This window comes from Primulina tabacum, chromosome 2 (assembly GCF_025594145.1).
Source record: "Primulina tabacum isolate GXHZ01 chromosome 2, ASM2559414v2, whole genome shotgun sequence".
Classification (NCBI taxonomy): Eukaryota; Viridiplantae; Streptophyta; class Magnoliopsida; order Lamiales; family Gesneriaceae; genus Primulina; species Primulina tabacum.
This window is the reverse complement of record NC_134551.1, coordinates 5,723,812-5,743,356: the sequence shown is the minus strand read 5'-3', so window position 1 is coordinate 5,743,356 and position 19,545 is coordinate 5,723,812. Positions and strand designations below refer to the sequence as shown.

The 19,545-nt window shown below is 32.8% G+C and overlaps 1 pseudogene; it reads left to right on the top strand.

Moving 5' to 3' along the window:
* The first annotated feature begins 3,046 nt into the window (after window positions 1-3,046).
* On the top strand, window positions 3,047-18,570 carry LOC142527739 (calcium-transporting ATPase 10, plasma membrane-type-like; annotated as a pseudogene).
* Window positions 18,571-19,545: the final 975 nt, after the last annotated feature.

Genomic DNA, 19,545 nt, shown 5'->3' with positions numbered 1-19,545 from the left:
TTTCATTTCTGAATAGATTTAACACATATTTTATATATGAAGTGGAGTATTAATTACTTTAAAATAAATTATTATGATATGTTTTAGTTATAGGTTAGATGCAGTGTTATTAAAATAGGTTTTATCATATATTTTATTAAACCGAAATGATTATTTTTGTATTCGAGTAGATGAATATTTTTGGTTTATCAAAAAATATAAAATAACATCAAATTTTACTCAGTCTGACCTTTTAGCTTTAATAATAGTAAGCATAAATAATAAAAATTAATATATTTATACGGGAAAACGTTTTTTGTATTCATCAATAATTGAATCCATATTATTGCTATGTAAATATTCTATATGTATAGGTTAACGTTACTAAAAATTAGTGAACAACCCTTTTTAAAAAAACAGTGTGCAAACAAAATTACGATGAATATGAATATCTCAATAATTGACCAATTTTTTAAAAAACTAACAATGAAACGGAGAATTCAAACGATTTCAAATTCAACGTTATATATTCATTGGTGTTTGAACAATTAGATTTTAAATTGGCTACCACTCATTATGATCCCACCGAAAACATACATCCAAAATAATTTAAACATTAATAAAATAAAACCAAAACAAAAAAACAAAAAAAACCCACTACTATATTTAATGAAATTCATATTAAAACTTAACATATATGCTTGTACCACGTATCTATTTAAGTTTCAAGTAGGTCTCTTGTGAGACGATCTCACGAATCTTTATCGGTGAGACAGGTCAACCCGACCGATATTCACAATAAAAAATAATACTCTTAGCATAAAAAGTAATACTTTTCCATGGATGACCCAAATAAAAGATCCGTCCCACATGAGTTTTTGCCTTTAGTTTCTGTCCAACTATTTTCTATATTCAATTTTTATATTTTTAGATCTTCAAAAAGATTTATTCGACTCTATCTTCGAAGTATTATCTAAAAATAGATTCAGGGATGATATAGAAATAGAAGCGACAATGTTTTTTCTAATATATTAAAAAAATATAAATCCAACTATACGTACATTCGCTAGTGGAACAAATGTTTCGAGGTGTAATACTAATAGTAATACGTTGGATCGTTATGTGATCCACCTGTCCAAAACAATCGCGAGGACACGCCAAGTATATGTCGGCAGAGTTGCATGATATTCTTTAAGTTTCTTCTATCGTGGGATTTCTTTTAACTCGACACGTATAAAAATAAGTATTTTATTCCAGATCCTTTTTCATGGCTATTTCCGTTTTCTTTATTTGAGGAAAAGTTATTTTGTATTTAATATTTGACAGTATACCGAATATTATGACATTATTTTATATATATATATATATATATACATATGGTGTGAATACTTTTGAGTTGTCAAGGCAGAACAAAACATATAAAGAAATGATTTTCCTTAATAAATAATGATTTATTGATTACTGTCCTGCAACAGTTGCCAGTTTATATAAAAAATATATTATATAGAAAAATCATTATGCGTGTCGATGCTTTGAATAAAAATAAAAAATAATTTATGTACGTGAGACGATCTTATGAGTTAATTTTCTGAGACATATATCTTATTTGAGTCATATATAAATAATATTATTTTTTATTATAAATATGAGTAAAATTAACATATGTCATATAAAAAGTTTCATGAGATCATTCAAGGATTTACTAAAGAACAGAGAGTATTCTTGAAACTTTTACAAAGAAGATTAAAATAATAACCAAAAGTAGATACCAAAATTCTTATTCCCCACTCAATCTTTCTCCCTTAATTATATTTTCGAGTTTTTTTAGGTTAAGACGATCACAGAATATATATATATATATATCAAAATATTTAATTTTATAATTATTTTTCTTACTCTACTAAAATCTCTTCAAGTCACTCAATATTTTACATATAAAAAATCTAAATAATTTTTTTTTTAAATTGAACAACTCTTCTAAATTGAAAATAATTTCGTATTAGATGTTTAATATTATTTGGTCAAATTAAAAATAATAATAACACATACAACGTGTGTGTATCTTTTAATATTTATAGAAAGGAAGGGACACGACGTAAAATAAATATCAAGATGAGTTTGCAAGGTGCAGAATTAAATATTTTTCAAATGAGATGTCAAAAAAAATAAACAAAAGACAATAAAATAATCAAATCATGGAAATATATATTCATAAAAGTTTTTCTGATGAAATGTTAAAATAAATAAATAAAAAAAATACAATAAAATAATTGAATCATGGAAATATATATCTCAAACTAAGCTTTTCTGAAAATAAATAAATAAAATTCTGAAAAGGAAAATATATATATATATATATATATATATATACTTTACGAGAAAGTAAAATACACTTTTACGTATGAGCTTTAGTCTTTCTGAGAATTACTCAAACTTTGAAATCTTAATCTCGTAATCTAACGTAAATTGTAATAATATGCACTTTTGAAATTTTTCCAATCACAATAATTATCAGCATATTAAATAAAAAATAAAGTTAACCCATTAATTTTATTTAAAAAAATAGTAATTTCAGCATAATCACATCAATTAAATGTGATTAGTAGATTACGATGACTGATTAGTTTATTCACAACGTGTCCTAGACACGTACGTTAATTTTACATCAATTACGACGAAAGCAGAGGCCCGTCTTTAGTTGCCGCGTGTTACAATTCGGATGAGTCTGTTACAATTTAAATTTTGATTTTATATATATATATATATATATTTAAAGATAATATATTTAAAAGCTTAGAAAACTTATAGCACATTTAAGTGGTTAATTTAATATTAATATTTATATTATTTTACATATTTTTTTAATTCATATAAAAATAATAATTGGAATGTTTGGAACATAAATTTAGGGATTGATTAAAAAAAATTAATTAGCATTAAAAAAATGAAGACCCCGGTTTTTTCAAAAAATTCCACGTAACGATTTTGCGGGACCCACTTGCGTAATCAGGAAAAATTTTAAAAAAATAAATACTAATAAAATAAAATCTGTTTAAAAAGAGAGACGTTTCGAGATTTACATGAAAAAATAAAAGGCAGTTACGGGGAGTTTCTTTTCACCCGCTGTCACACCACAGCCCATTCTGCTTCCCTCGTTCACGACGCCGCCGCCGCCGCCGCCGCGTTGGTTTATCGATTCTACAGGTTTGAATCTTATGAAGTCCAGTATTTTTGCTTCTTTTGATCTGAAAAGCTTCGTTTTTGGTTGCTCGAAGCGAATGAATTCGAGACAAATGATAAAAGGACGAACAAATCCACTTAGGATGACATGATTTTGTAGCTGCATTTGTCGGAATGTTGAATACGCGGCTTTTCGTTTTTGCAGTGTATTTGGTTTGATAGAGATAGATGTGTCATCTCTCCTGTGACTTAATATAAAATTCGAGAATGAGCGGTGAATACAAAACCTCGCCGTACAGGCGCCACCAGAACGACGTGGAAGCCCGTGGAAGTCGCCGAGAGTATGCCGAGGATGATGAAGAAGGTTTGGGGCCCTTCGATATTTTCCGGACGAAAAGTGCTCCGGCTGATCGGTTGCGTAGGTGGAGGGTAAGCTTATCACATTATTTATTCCTTTTTCGAAATTATTATTTGGTAAATTTTATTATGTTTTATGTATGTGTGCGCGCGCTTACGGTACTGCGTGTTGTTTTCTTTCTTTTTTTTTGGGTAATTTTGTAGGATAAGATAAGAAAATGAAACAAACTCATAAAAATAAAATGTACAAATTTAAATTGAAATATGGGGTACAACTGCGATAAAGCGTTATCACGCTTATGCTTAATCGGAATTGGGAATAAGATGTGTCTGAGAATGGAACATGGCTTGAAGTGGAACAAATGCATATTGAGAACTCTGTCAGCTGAAAGGGCACCTTTGATAACCAAGCTTAGGCTAATTCAAGTGGAACTAAACACTTCCTCTGGTCTGAGTCCAAAATGCATTAATGCACATGGAACATAACTTACATTTTTGGGTATGTCCATCCCCTGGTAGGAACTGCCTTCTAGGAATAAGTCTCTCTCATAAGATGCCCCTGGAATTCTTACTTCTGCCCTCTCATTAATCTCCTTATGTTTTGTCATTGTACCATGTCCGTGGGGCTTGTGAATGAGCCTTTTTTTCCCGGATGGATGGCGAGGTAAATGCATTACTTGCGAAGGGAAGTGAAAGATCTCTACTCGGTACATAATCAAAATGCTCTCTCTACCGCAAGAGTAGTTGAGATATAATAAAATATATGGAAATGGAACTAAGCTTATCTAGAGGAAAATAGAGCTTTACCGTGCTATAACAAATTTCATAGATTGAGCTGAAATAAATCAGCATCTTTGAGACAAGCACAACTACATCAAAATTAAGCATCAAAATATCAGTACAGAGGCACTAGCTTAGTTACATCGAATGTTTAATTACAAAACAAAAACTTCGTGAAAAATGATTCAATTTCCAGGGATCCTCAGCTTGCTTCTTGATCAAAACTGAATCCGATTACTATTGTCAACTGATATGTGTCGTTTGCACTTGGAACACTATCAGTTTAAGTTATACGTGTTGAGATAGTCGAAGTTACGGTGTTATGAACTAATAATCTGAATTTTCCCAAAGTCCATAAAAATATTTATACTTTTAGATAAAATAAAATATCTTGTAATTTCGCTCCTACAAAATCAAGTAAAATCATCATGCATGAACTTTTTATCTATTACTATTGCTATTTAATTTAATAAAGCAAGAGGGTGGTGTGGTAACTGCCCTTGATATATATAAATAAACTTCCAAAATCTTCCCAACTCAATACAGAAAAAATTAGATGAAACATGCAATTTAGTATTTCTATTATTCTCATATTACTTTTTTACAATTACATTTTTGAAAAGCTTACCACAAGTTTTACGACGACATTGGTTCTTCAAAACCTTCATGTTTTTGTAATGTTTGCCGTTAATATTTTTCTTTTCTAAAACAAATAACAACATTTAACATATAATTTCGAGTGTGCAAGATGCTAGTTCAAGCAAAGCATCTACAATAAATGTGATCATCATGTGCCAGTATTGAATTTCTCTAGTGGTTTCGTACTTCTTGCGCCTTCTTGGTCCTCTTCGGCTATGCTACCTCTATCGCTTCATTTAATGTTTTTGGTTAACTTTGCTTTTTGTGGAGGATTTTCTTTGAACAAAATTGCAGGTCCTTACAAAATAGTTATTTACTTAGACAAATATAGGTTGTTTTCTAATCACAATAACAAATTAAATGGAGTATTTGAGGTTTTTTTCCAAATGTGCCTAAATGATGAACCAAGATTTGAGAATTTTCTCAGTTGAGATGAGATAGATCTCTTTCCGCTCCTTTAAATGTCCGCAGCCTTTTTTCATGGCTCCTAACTCCCAAGATCGAATTATAACCAAGTACTACCTTTGTTTTTAGAATTAGCACTCCCTCAAACAAGAATGAAAACGGGCCATGAAGGATGATATTATATGTTCAAATAAAGAGGCATTACTGATTGTCAAATTTTTGCATGCTTGTAATTTACTTCTTTTGCTAATATGGATTTTCATTTGGTTCTTATCTGTAGTTTACTTCTTTTCCTAATATGGATTTTCAACCAGTGCGTTACATTTTATCTTGTTTAATTGTGGTTTAATTTGACTTTTTTTTTTTGTGTGGCAAACTATTGGTGTTTTGGGGGTATTTTTATTTTTCTTTTAATCCTATCGTTTCCTTCCAGCAAGCTGCACTTGTACTGAATGCTTCTAGGCGATTTCGTTATACTCTGGACTTGAAGAAAGAAGAGGAGAGAAAGCAATTGATTGCTAAAATCAGAATGCATGCCCAAGTCCTTCGAGTAATTATGTTTTAATTTTAATTGGTTCCTTTATGAGCATTTGTTGATTATTAAATATATACATAAATGTGACCAGGCAGCAGTTCTGTTCCAAACTGGCGGGCAAGGACCAAATGGTAATTATTTTTTGCATTATATCGTTGTAAGTTCTTTATTCAATAAGTACCAGTGGCTGTATTATACCATCCGCCGTGCCACTTTTATCGTTATAATACATAATCCTAACCTTGTCTATATAAAAATGGCTTGGGTGTTTCATTCAATTGTTTTGGAATTTTTTTGGTTTCTGGATGATATATCGGCATATGATGCCCCACTTGTGGAGGATCATTTTGTAGTATCACTGTTTCATCAAGAATTAAAAATCAGTCGTATTTATTCATCTTTGTTCCAGGAACTTCAAAGGAGGTACCTTCAAGCCCAACTAGATTTGGGGATTTCGGTATCAGTGCTGAGGAACTAGTTGCATTTTCCAGAGAGCATGATCTTTCTCTTCTGCAGAATATTGGAGGGGCAAGTTCAACACAGTTGCATCTGAAATATCTTCTCTGAATAAACTTTTGTGCTCTCTTGTTCGATATTCCATGTATCTTGATTTCCTTTTTCTTTTCTTGTTTTCAGGTTAATGGAGTGGCTGAGAAATTGAAATCCAATCCGGAAAAAGGTATACCTGAAGATGAGGCTGACCTGGTTAATCGAAAGAAAGCTTTTGGATCGAACACATATCCTCGGAAAAAGGGGCGTAGTTTTTGGGTGAGATTTGGATTTTAAAGCAGTACTTTTGCATGGTCAGTACATCAAAATTATGTTAACGGTTACAAAACTTTTTTGGTTTGCTTGACCCTACAGAGGTTTGTTTGGGACGCATGTCGGGACACCACTCTAATCATCTTGATGGTTGCAGCAGCAGCTTCTTTAGCTCTAGGTATAAAGACTGAGGTAAGGCTAAGAAGTATATACTTGTCATTTATGAAGTGGGATTTCTGTGTGAAGAGTATGTGTGTTATTTCTGCTTGCACTATAATTATTTTTATTATTTAGTAAACGCGACCTTCATCTCTTTTGGTTTTTTCTGGTCATTTCATTATAAACTGCAGTGGCGTGTATGAGAACATTATTTTAATATTGTGTTAGATTTTTTATTCGCGAATTTGTTTGTTTTGTTTATTTTTTTACCATGTCATAATTTTAACTTCATCTGAAATAATATAGCATGTAACAATTTCTTGCAATGTCGTAAAACGAAACTGAAATGTGCTCGCCTTTTATTTGTTTGCAAGAAGTATATTAGTAACTTAATGCTTTTGATCCATCTGAACTTATTATATTACAGTAGTTTTGATCTTTAAAATATGTTCTAATACCATGAATCATCATGCTCTCGTACTCAATCATGTAGGGAACATTTCTGTGGATGTGTGCATACTTGTTGTTTCATTTTTTTAGATATAATATAATGGGAGATTATTCCTTTTTTAGGGCATAAAAGAGGGTTGGTATGATGGAGGAAGTATTGCCATTGCAGTTCTTATAGTCATTATATTCACAGGTGCGCCAGTTGTGTATTGTTTTTAAAATATGACATATGTTCGATTGTGGCTGTTTTAATTACTATTCTTTCTGTTTGCTTGACTTACACTGATGATAAATAGTATTCCTAAAAATATGTGCTTTGCTGCATAATGTTACAAGGCAGGAAATATAATGTAGGTTGGATGCTGGATTGAGCCAGTATTCTTACTGCTTCCAGTTCCTGCTCTAGCATTTTGTTTCTAGCATTTTACTTTAATCAATTTGTTTTCCTATGCACGTAATATGACATGACTTTGTTTCTGTTGAATAATCTAGTGGATTTGGAATGGTGAGTAGATTCTTGGCCTTTGTCCATGTGTTTCTAAACTATCTACCATCATATAATTCCATTTAATGAGTTTTGTAAAGATGTATGCGCTTTGAGATAAACCATTCATCTTCGTTTGAAAATATGTTTACAAGCTAGTTGCAAGAATATTCGAGAAAGTGAGCTGAAGTCTTTAATCATTACCACAAACGAATGTATTCTGCATCCTTCAATAGTTGATTACTTTCCTGGCTGTTGCTATGTTGTGCTTTATGTTTTTATCTGCTTGTTTTATTGATCTCTCCACGATTTTGAAATTATAAACTTTTAGATCGTATAAGCTTGCACTGTTGATTTTTTTACCAAATGCATAATCACAAGGGACACTGTTGTGAGAATGCTATTCAAAGAATCACAAGAAGATTTTGACTATAATATTTGACTAAATTGTGAAAGTTTCAGAGGTTAAATTTGAAGAATTGTCTGAGGAAGTTAATAAGCTTTTAAGTAGAAAGTTGGAACATCGTAGAAGTCCACACAAAATACGTGAAATAAAAAATTCCTGAGAGATTTGGAAGAGAGGAGGATACACGACAGGCTTGTAAAAGATTTGGACTCCTGCCGGAGCAATTCAGTTAGTGACTGAGAACATTGTTTCTATGCCATGTGGCCTTTTTTATGGTGCAGTGGAACTTCAAAGTAGTGTAATTTTGTATACAGTCATTTGCTCCCATGTGAGTTATTAGGAACAAATTTTTAAATAACAGGGGCGTGATAACTCAACTTTAAGAAAGGGAAACATACCTTTACCAATAACAATGAAACTCAAGTATATTTCTGTCCTATATTGTTAACTTTAAGCAGTTAGAAAACATGCTGTATTTAATTTTTTTTGCAGCTGTCAGTGATTACAAACAATCTCTTCAATTTCAAAGTTTGAACGAGGAGAAACAAAACATACAAATGGAGGTTGGTATCATACAGATAGTGCCTCTGCTTGTAACTTTTCCTTCTATTTTTGCTTAGGTCTAGTGGTTTTCCATGTAGGTCATTAGGAGCGGACGGAGAATTAAAGTTTCAATATTTGAAATAGTTGTTGGTGACGTACTGCCCCTCAAAATTGGAGATCAGGTAAATAAGAAGATATCTTTCTCAGCTCATCCACTTCACATTCCCTGAAACATAACTGAAAATGTTTCCATATGAGTATTTTTTGGAAGAATGTGAACTTGGAGGTGGTTTATTTAAATTTTAATTGATTTTGTCCTCACTTTCATATGTACAGGTTCCTGCTGATGGACTTGTAATTGCTGGACATTCCCTTGCAATTGATGAATCAAGTATGACAGGGGAGAGTAAAATTGTAAGCTTCATAAGCTCATATACTCTATTTTATGGTTGTCCTAGCATCTATGATCTTACCACTTGTCAAATGTGTTCATGTTAGGTTCACAAGGATTCAACTAGAGAACCCTTTCTTATGTCTGGATGTAAGGTAGCTGATGGATATGGCACCATGCTGGTAATATTCTTTTTTTTACATCTATTACCTACTATTTTAATCTAAGAATTTTCATATATTTAAAGAAAAAGTCGATTCAAGTGTAAGAGTGTTTCTGTGAGAGTTGCTAAATATGCGGGCTCTTTTCTTTCCTGTTCACAAGGACATATTCTCCTGGAGTACATGAGATGCTAAGATGCATAATTGTATGCTAGACTCTTATCACCACTTCGTTGTGTGTTACTTCTATGTGGTAATCTTATAGGATGTTGGAATGCTGCTCTTTTCTTAGGTGACAAGCGTGGGTATTAATACTGAATGGGGATTACTCATGGCAAGCATATCAGAGGACAATGGTGAAGAAACACCCTTACAGGTAAATATTTGGAAATTCTTGAAATATGTTTGGACACTGTGTCTGAATAACCCTAAATTACTTGTTACCGAGTTTAGGTACGGTTGAATGGGGTTGCTACGTTCATTGGCTTCGTTGGCCTTTCAGTAGCTGTACTAGTTTTGGGTGTTCTCGTGGCCCGGTAATTTAATTATTAATTTAGTATGTAAATCTATAGTGCCATCATTTTCCTTGCAGAAGTTGATAGATGAATTTAATTTTTGTTTGTGCAGATTCTTTTTGGGGAAAACCACAAATCCAGATGGCAGCAAGCAGTTCATACGTGGAAAGACTAAAGTTGGTGATGCAATTGATGGATTTGTAAAAATATTTACTGTTGCGGTATGTATTAATTCCTAAATGTGGTATTTGGTTGAATGTATGCCATCTTTGTGTTGTTAACTTATGAGAATAAATTTCTAGGTCACCATAGTAGTTGTAGCTGTGCCAGAAGGTCTTCCATTGGCTGTAACTCTGACGTAAGTCTGTGAATTTCCATTCTCTATTGAGTTGTATGATTGCCACTGGGTCAAACAAAAATGATGATGGTAATACCGATACATTACTCATCTTTTACAGCTGCGATTGACGTTGGCCTATTAATAACTTAATACAAATCATATTTTGGCCTGTTATTTATTTTTTCATGTTTCCATGATACATTACTGCAATCCACCTCATTTGATATGCGATATATAAACATTTTGTTTAGTTTTCCCATTTCAATGGAAGGCTTTGAGGGCTATTTCTCTGTATTATCATATTTAATTTATATGTATTGGCATTGTAGGCTTGCATATTCAATGAGAAAAATGATGGCTGATAAGGCACTGGTTAGTATGTGTACCGTCAGTTAATGCGATGCTAACCATGTTCCTTTTTTTCTTACCATTATCCAATTATTATCCCTGGGTTATATTAAACATCTCAACTGCAGGTTAGAAGGCTATCAGCTTGTGAAACAATGGGTTCTGCAACTACTATTTGCAGTGATAAAACTGGTACCCTAACTCTGAATCAGGTGAGTTATCATCTTGCCTTTTGTTTCCACTTCTATTTTGGAGGGCGAACCTGGGATGTGGGTAAGGTTCCTCTGGTTGTGGTATGATTTGGAAGATTTTGGTGATTTTGTTTATTAATAAAATTCAACTATTTGGGTTTTTGTACAGATGACCGTGGTTGAGGTGTTTGCTTGTGGAAAGAAAATTGATTCTCCCGACAATAAGTCAATGCTTCCTCCTACTGTCATTTCATATCTTATTGAAGGCATTGCACAGAACACAACAGGAAGTGTATTTATGCCTGAGGTATATAGCAGTATGATGAAATTTATAAATGATTGCGTGCTTGTTTTAAACTTATGTTTTAATTGAGAGCTTAACAAAGATTTTTGTAACAGATCAAATGAGTTCCATCACTCTTTCATATTGTTGTCAAATATGTGTTCTATTTTATGTCAGCAGCTTTAAACACATGAATTTGGCAATGATAAAATGATTTTGGGGTGAATAATGAAACATGAACCCATAATCTTTTTAAGGAGCGTAGTATAACATATGAGCTCTATAGGGAAGTTTTTAATGTATAAAATTCTTGACAAAGTTGCGATTATCATCTGTTCAGAGGACTGTTACTGGCTGTGACATAATTTTTATTTGACTCACTTTTAGGACTGTTATGATAGTACTAGCTGTGACATAATTTTATTTGACTCACTCTTATGTCTTAAGCTTGCGCACTTGCTGTTGCTGGTCTTTGACAGGGTAGTGAAGCTTTTGAAATTTCTGGATCACCAACAGAGAAGGCCATTCTACAATGGGGAGTGAATGTAATAATCATTCCTCTTCACCAGTGAACATTCTGTTATTTTTTTGACATTTCACTCCCGTTTGTTTGTGTTGTCATGTAGCTTGGAATGGACTTTAGTGCTGTCCGATCAGATTCGGTGATAATTCATGCTTTTCCATTCAACTCAGAGAAAAAGCGAGGTGGTGTTGCACTAAAAATGGTAAGTTTAGAATCTTTTTCTGATGGCGCGTATTTTACGAAATCTCTATCCTCTTTAACTCAAAGAGCGTTAAGATGTTTTCTGTGTTATGCTTGTTATTTGTGTTCTCTCTTTTTGTAGTAGTAATTGTGGCTGTTTTGGCAGTCCGAATCTGAAGTTCGTGTGCATTGGAAAGGGGCTGCAGAAATAGTCCTGGATTCTTGTAAAAGTTACATTGATGCAAATGACCAAGTGACAGAGATGGATGAAGATAAGGTTTACCAGTTTACTAATTTTCTTGGTTTCAGCTCGTTCTTAACCTGTTCCTTTTCCTTAAAATGTTTCTCGAGCTGGGCATGAATAATATGCCTTGAGCAGCAAAATCATGACGGCAAGTTGAAAAGTGATTGAGGATATGGTGGTTAATCTTGACCTTAATGTATTACCTAATGATGATCACCAATCTTTATCTTCAAGCATAAACGTTATTGAAAAATTAAATTTAATAGCTGCTATTAAAGGACTGTTTTTGTTTTCTACAGTTGTCACTTTTTAAGAAAGCAATTGAAGAGATGGCCGTTGGAAGCTTGCGTTGTGTTGCTATAGCCTATCGATCATATCCACTGGAGAAGGTTCCGGCTAGTGACGAGGAACTGGATAACTGGCAGCTACCTGAAGAAGACCTAATTTTACTTGCCATTGTTGGCATTAAGGTGCGTATCACTTTGTTTTTCCTATGTATATTTATTTTTTTCCTTAAAATGAATGGTTTATCACTTGAAATCCTCCACATGTATAAGCATGTTTGTGCTTGGAAGAAAAGGAAGATTCGCTGTTTTAACCTCCAAAGCGTATAATTCCTTTGTTGTGGAAGTTGACATGTTTTGAATGGAGGTTATAGGTACTTCTGTAATGATTCTTGTTTAATCATATAATAAACACTGTTGGCTTCAAACGTGAATGGCAATAATAACAACCATTTGTGGGCCAAGTTATTTTGCTCCTAGCCACCAACATCATTCGGGCAGTGGTTACCTAAGAAGTTTCTGGAATGGTGACTTTTATCTTTTTTTTTGTTGCCTGATGTTAATTTTGTTGAATTTCAAAAAATATCAAGATAATGAATAGAGTGCAATACAACTTGGGGTTTATGTGGATCAGCCTTGAATACCTATGTTTATGAGTTAATGTCCAACCCCTCATATTAATTTCTCTTAAATGAAATGCAATTATACTCCTTATATCATTGACGTCTGGGATAATAAAATTGAAATATGTAATTGCTAAACAATATTAAATTACATGGAAGATGTAATGTAAGTTTAACAATATTTATTCTGATTCTAGAATGTATGTTTTGATTTCTAATAAGCCCCGTCAAATTAAAGATGAAAACCTGAATTAAATTGTTCAACTTGAAGCAAAAAATGCAATTTATGGAAAATCTTGCACCATATTGTATTCAAAATCATAGAGATGGAGCCATATGGTTTCTGTTTATGTGAACAATAAACAAGAGCCTTTTTGTGGTTCACATTCACTCGAAAGCTTTCCTTCTCCAAGAAGAGTAGAGCAAGACTTGCACTGCACGCCCACAATTAATGGTCGGAAAGAATTGTGTTTCCAAGTATCTCTTGAAGTCTTGCACCATTTTCTGCAGTGATAGATTTTTAGTCAACACACGAGGCATGGAATTATAAAAATTTGGGCATGGAATTATAAAAATTTGGGTTCCTGCTCTGACATCTTTTTAATAGTAGAAAGATAATGAAGTGATAATGCGCACGAACATGATCTATGTAGTTTTGCATTAAGACTTAACTTTTTCAAGGCAATGCTAGTTGGTAAAAACTCATATCAATATTTCTTAGTTTTGAATTCAATATGGCATAAATCTTTCATGATTGAATCACAACAAAATTATATTAAAATATAAAATATTTTTAGTACGTCAGTCTTTCTGAATTCTGAAATGTATTATTTGATTTGTTACTAGTTTATTTTTTGAATTGTGATTTTGATATTTTTCTGTACTTTTTCTGGGCATGCTAATTTTCATTTTTTTGCGGCTTTCTTTTGTAATTTTCCTTTTGGCATTATCATCAATAGTTTCAACAACTAATTCACACATAATGCTTTTCATCCTGAAATTTTCCCATTTTTCTCCCGTTTTACATGAATTGATTTGTTTTATGCATATGTTTTCAATGTGTACTTGTTAATAGTTAACACATGGATGCAGGATCCTTGTCGTCCAGGTGTAAAAGATTCAGTTCTGTTATGCACTAATGCTGGTGTTAAGGTATGTATTAATGCCAAACACATACATGTGCACGCAAAACATTACCTTTTTCTTATTTTCTGTTTTTCGTACATCACCATTCATTTATTATTTAATTTATATGTGATTATGTGATATCTCCATAGTTATTAGGGCGCAAGGTGGCCTAAAGCACCACGCAAGGCAAGGCAAGGCGTGTGCTTTATTGAAGTGAAGCGCGTCTGGCATAATTATTTAGAATTCACATATATAAAGTAAATTTTAACTAAATATTATTCAAATAAAATCATATTTCGCGAACTACTAAATAATAATTAATATTGTAAATAAGAAATTTAGAATCTGACATTTTTATCGGCAAGAGTAGGCATTAGAGGATGATTGATTGATTTTTAATTTGGGATGAGAAATAGTATATCACTTGAATTGAAAAAAAAAAATAAATAGAGGCACCCTGATTGAAATTGCAACAAAAAAGAACAATGGCCGCAGAGCCCACGCAAAATGGCCAAGGCACCCGCATTTTCTGTCTTCTGATATCACATGATTAACAATTCCGTAACTTTTTTATGAGTTCAGTGGCATTATGCTAAATGATAATAGTTCCTAAACATCCTGTGGTAGCCGCATGAGTTTTGATGTATGACTGCTTTCGCTCTGCTAAATCATCTGTATTGTTAGTGTCATTTGTCCTTTTTCATCGACATTTCTATATTCAGTCCATAACTGCCTTTTCTGTTATTGCTCAACCATCCATGACTACGGTTTGACAAGCTTATGCGATACTTGAGTCACATTGTCACTTATGTATTAGTTCGTTCTTTGATCCTCTAGTTTTTGTTACTTTATTCATATTTTAAGAATGGTTGCCTATATATTTTCTTTTTTGCTTCTACCTGAAGCTTGATACCTGACACAATGTTGTGATTATTGTTTTAACCAATGTGTAGGTGCGCATGGTCACTGGAGACAATCTTCAGACTGCTCGAGCGATAGCTTTAGAGTGTGGGATCTTGGGGTCTAAGGCAGATGTTGTTGAACCTAATATTATTGAAGGAAAGGTATTCCGTAACATGACGGAGACACAAAGAGCAGACGTGGCTGACAGGATTTCGGTATGAGCTGAAATTTTCTTTGTGCTTAATATGATGGTTCTGTACCTTTGATTGTTGAGGATGTGGTGCTAATAACTTCTTGTTTTGACTTTGCAAAGGTGATGGGAAGGTCATCACCAAATGACAAACTGCTGCTTGTGCAAGCATTGAGAAGAAAGGGACATGTTGTTGCTGTCACGGGAGATGGTACTAATGATGCTCCTGCACTGCACGAGGTCTGGTTTTCACTTCCCAGATTTTGTCTTATGTATTAGATAGGAAATCTTAGCTTGTGAAAGCCACTCTTTATTACGTATGTGCTGAACTGTGTTAATTCCAGTAAAAATTGATGTGATTTAATTAATTAATTATTTATTTATTTTTGGTGATTTGTTGAAATGAATGTAATAGATAGGTGATAGCATTTTTTTGTTGCTAAAAAGATCAATTTATATTATTTGGCTCGCCATTGATCTGAAATTTGCCAGACACTTTTTGGATAGACATACTAGGTTAATGAATTTCAGTGTCTTATCAGTAGATGGTGATACTATTTAGACGTGAGGTTGCTATACTGATATTAATTCTATTTGTGTTTGGGTTTTATTTTTTCTTATTCAGTTTACATGACCTTGTTTATACTTGAATAATGATGCAGGCTGATATTGGCCTTGCTATGGGTATTCAAGGCACAGAAGTTGCTAAAGAAAGTTCAGATATCATTATATTGGACGATAATTTTGCTTCTGTTGTAAAGGTTAGCCATTGTCTCACTCGTATGTTGATGCTGACAGTTGTGCAAGTACTTGAGTTTGGTTCTTACAGAATGCTCCTCACTTTTAGCGATCTTGTAGTAATGTTGTATGTTTTTAATCTGAAGTTGCTGCGGTTAACCTTCACTCAGTGTATATGTATGATGCATTAATTGCTACCTGAGTGATGTGTGCAGCACCATTGTCTCCATCCTTACCACTAGTGTGGAAAGCAGTGCAAAGCTAAATCTGACTTTTATATCGATTGCAGGTTGTACGATGGGGTAGATCTGTTTATGCCAATATTCAGAAATTCATACAATTTCAGCTGACAGTTAATGTTGCAGCTCTTATAATCAATGTTGTCGCTGCAGTTTCTTCTGGTAATGTCCCTCTCAATGCAGTTCAGGTTTGAAATCTCTCTCCTTACCTCTCCATCTATTTGTTTGCATTGGTGTTCTCTGTCTTGGTTTTACTTTCGTTGGTGTACAAAGTTCGTAACAGTTTTCAGGTAAACATTAATTATGCTTTCTACTTTTCTCCAGCTTCTTTGGGTAAATCTTATTATGGACACTCTAGGAGCTCTTGCACTAGCTACTGAGGCTCCTACAAATCATTTGATGCATCGAGCTCCAGTTGGTAGAAGGTTAGACATGTGTATTTGCCAAAGTTCTGGGTGCTCATGTTTGTGTTATTGAAAAATTGGTTTCCTTTTCTGTCATCTCTGTCCACCTACCATTATGCATCCTTACAAATGCGGGGTTAGACATGGTTTTTCCCTCGCTTCCAAACCTATCAATAACCTTAAGAAATAGTTTGCACTGTATGTGGAATTTAATTTGGTTTTTTGGGGAAAGAAAGAGCATCTGCTTGCTAAAATTGGTTATAACCCAAAATCTTTGAGATTTTTATTTTGTTGTCTAAAGTTTGCATATTGCAAGAATTCCATGTTCTTTCTTTCTCAATCCATTGCCAAAATTTTCAGCTTTTGGATGCATCCAGTAATTTGATTTATTTTTTGAATGCCTACTAATCTTGAAATACCGTGTTTTAGGGAACCTCTGATAACCAATATCATGTGGAGGAATCTGTTAATTCAGGTATCATTTCCTTTTGTCGTTGACCACAGCCAATTGGATGTGGAGATTAACAGCTTTTGGTATTGTTGAGACCGCTTCTCCCAAAAGCTCAAATTCATGGGAGAGGGACGATAAATAGATTAATTTTTTCACAATCTCCGCGCGATAATCTAGAGACCAGTAAATATGTGGCCAGAATTTATTAACTTAGATGTACACGTATAAGTTGATTGGTATCAAGCTACAAAGGCCGTATAATAGCAACCAAACGAAATATAAGGGATCTTGTACTTAAATGGTCTTTAATTTCTGACATCTTGGCTCTGGTACAAATTTGAAACCATCTTCCCAATCACTCAAGCCATGGGAGGCGGTATATTCTATTGTTATATCTATTCACATGTATATTTATTTTTTTGTCATAATTGTTCTCATCGGATTATTTTAGGCTCTTTATCAAGTCACTGTCCTCTTAATCCTCAATTTCCGAGGAAACAAGATCCTGAATCTGGAACATGAGACCAAGGATCGTGCTTTCAAAGTAAAGAACACACTGATATTCAATGCATTCGTCCTCTGTCAGGTATGTTGATGAGGCTAGTGAAAGATTTCTTGCATTTTGATCAATCCATTTGAAGGCGGGTTAAAATGGGTCAGCCCATTTGGGTTAAAGGTTGAGGTTTGGGCGGGTTGGTCACAAAACAAATCAACAAGCGAAGTCAAACCATAAGCATCTCTTTTTATGCCCGATTCGAATTAAAAAACTGTGTCGATTCGAATTAAAATTCTATCAATCTCTTATAATTGTAGATATTCAATGAAGTTAATGCTCGAAAGCCAGATGAGATCAATGTTTGGAGAGGAGTCACTAAGAACCATCTCTTCATGGGAATAATTGGTCTCGAAGTGTTGCTTCAGGTATTCTTCTTCTTTCCAAATGTAATAGATAACTGTCTTATTTCCTGTAGCGTTGTCATCTTCGCTCTTGTTTTATACTCAAGTCTTAACATGTATGTCTATATACACCTTGCTATCTAGGTCGTCATAATTTTTTTCCTGGGGAAATTTGCTTCAACAATTCGTCTGAGTTGGGAAACTGTGGATTGTTTCCGTTGCCATTGGTTTTGTCAGGTATCATCGCCCACACTTCCGAGTCTCGCGCTTCTTCATTAGCAACATATATAAAATGCTAGGATTATTATTTTCTTTAGCGGCAGCAGAGATAAGTCCCATTATCACCTTCATGAGATATTGATTGAAGCTTATGTTGAATTTTACTTGTTGATTGCCAGCTGGCCTCTTGCTATTGTTGGAAAACTGATACCTGTTCCTGAAAGACCTTTTGGCGAATACTTCAAGAAGAAATCCGGGTGATGGTAAATCTGAGATATCTTTGGTCTTAAATAATCGCCTTAAAAAACTGTTTCGAGTCATTAATATATATATTTTTTATCTCTATGGTTTTACAGGTTAATGTCAAATGGTTCCCTTTAGTAATTGCTGTGGTTTATGCTAACTCAAATGTTCATAAAGTTAATGCAGACTTTAACTAACTTTACATCTCTGGGTAGCGGAGTGGGGCTTAATGTTGTTCATGTGAAGTATTGTTATTTTCTAAGTTTATTCTTCGTGAGATTGTTTCTTTGTAGATCTCTAGGTAGTTTGTGAAACGAGCCACTACTGGATTTTAGGTCCGGAGATTGACTGTTTCATTCATTTGTAGTGAAAAATGTCTGATATTTGTTACTTTCATTGTGATTTTTCATTTTTGGTCGGAACGTTTGATGGCTTTTATGTTTGATTGATACTAGCGTCGAAGAAAAAATTTGAAACCTACCTTTGAAATGCAGTGAAAATCAATTTCAAAATTTTAGATTGTGTTAGTCTAAAATAATAGCATGTTTATTATGTTTAGTGTATTGATGTCAATCACCAAACTAAATACTCCGAGAAGTTTTATATATATATATTATTTTTTAACATGTGATAAATAAATATTTCTAAATCAAATTCAATTAAATTAATGAGAAATATTTTTTTTTTCAAAATTCAATAACTTCGTTTATATTTTCATTTATAAATAATTTTGCAACATGGTACATGTTTAACACATTTGAATGTTTATTTGGAATCTTTTTGAATATTTCTTTTAATTTTCTTGGGTTCTTTTATTTGAATTTTAAGAAGGAAGATTAAGAAATACAATATACATATGGTTTTGGAAGAAAATTATTATGAATCAACTCTTTCAAATTAAAATAATCTTCAAATATCGTACATTTACGTTAAATATTTATGATTATTAAATGATAATTTAATGTCCATTGATAAATCTTATTTAAATGATAAATTATAATACTCAACCAAAATTTTTTTAAGAAAAATTAAATAAATTAATTAAATATTGTATTTATTTTTTTAATAAATAATTTGATCAGAACCTTTATTATTTTGGTAAAATATATATATATATATATATATATATAGATACTTTAGAAATACTGAAATTTAATGCTAAATTAATTACAATTTATAAATATAATTTTTTTTCTTTATTATATTTGATTATATTGTAAAATTTAATAATTATTTTAATTACTTCACGACAAATTGCAAACCAAACCAATTTTTTTGGCCGGTTCGACCGTGAACCAATAGTTGATCTTGTTCTTAAAATCCTCAAAAATCGTTTTAACGATCAAACATGTCAAGAACATGTCGACTGAC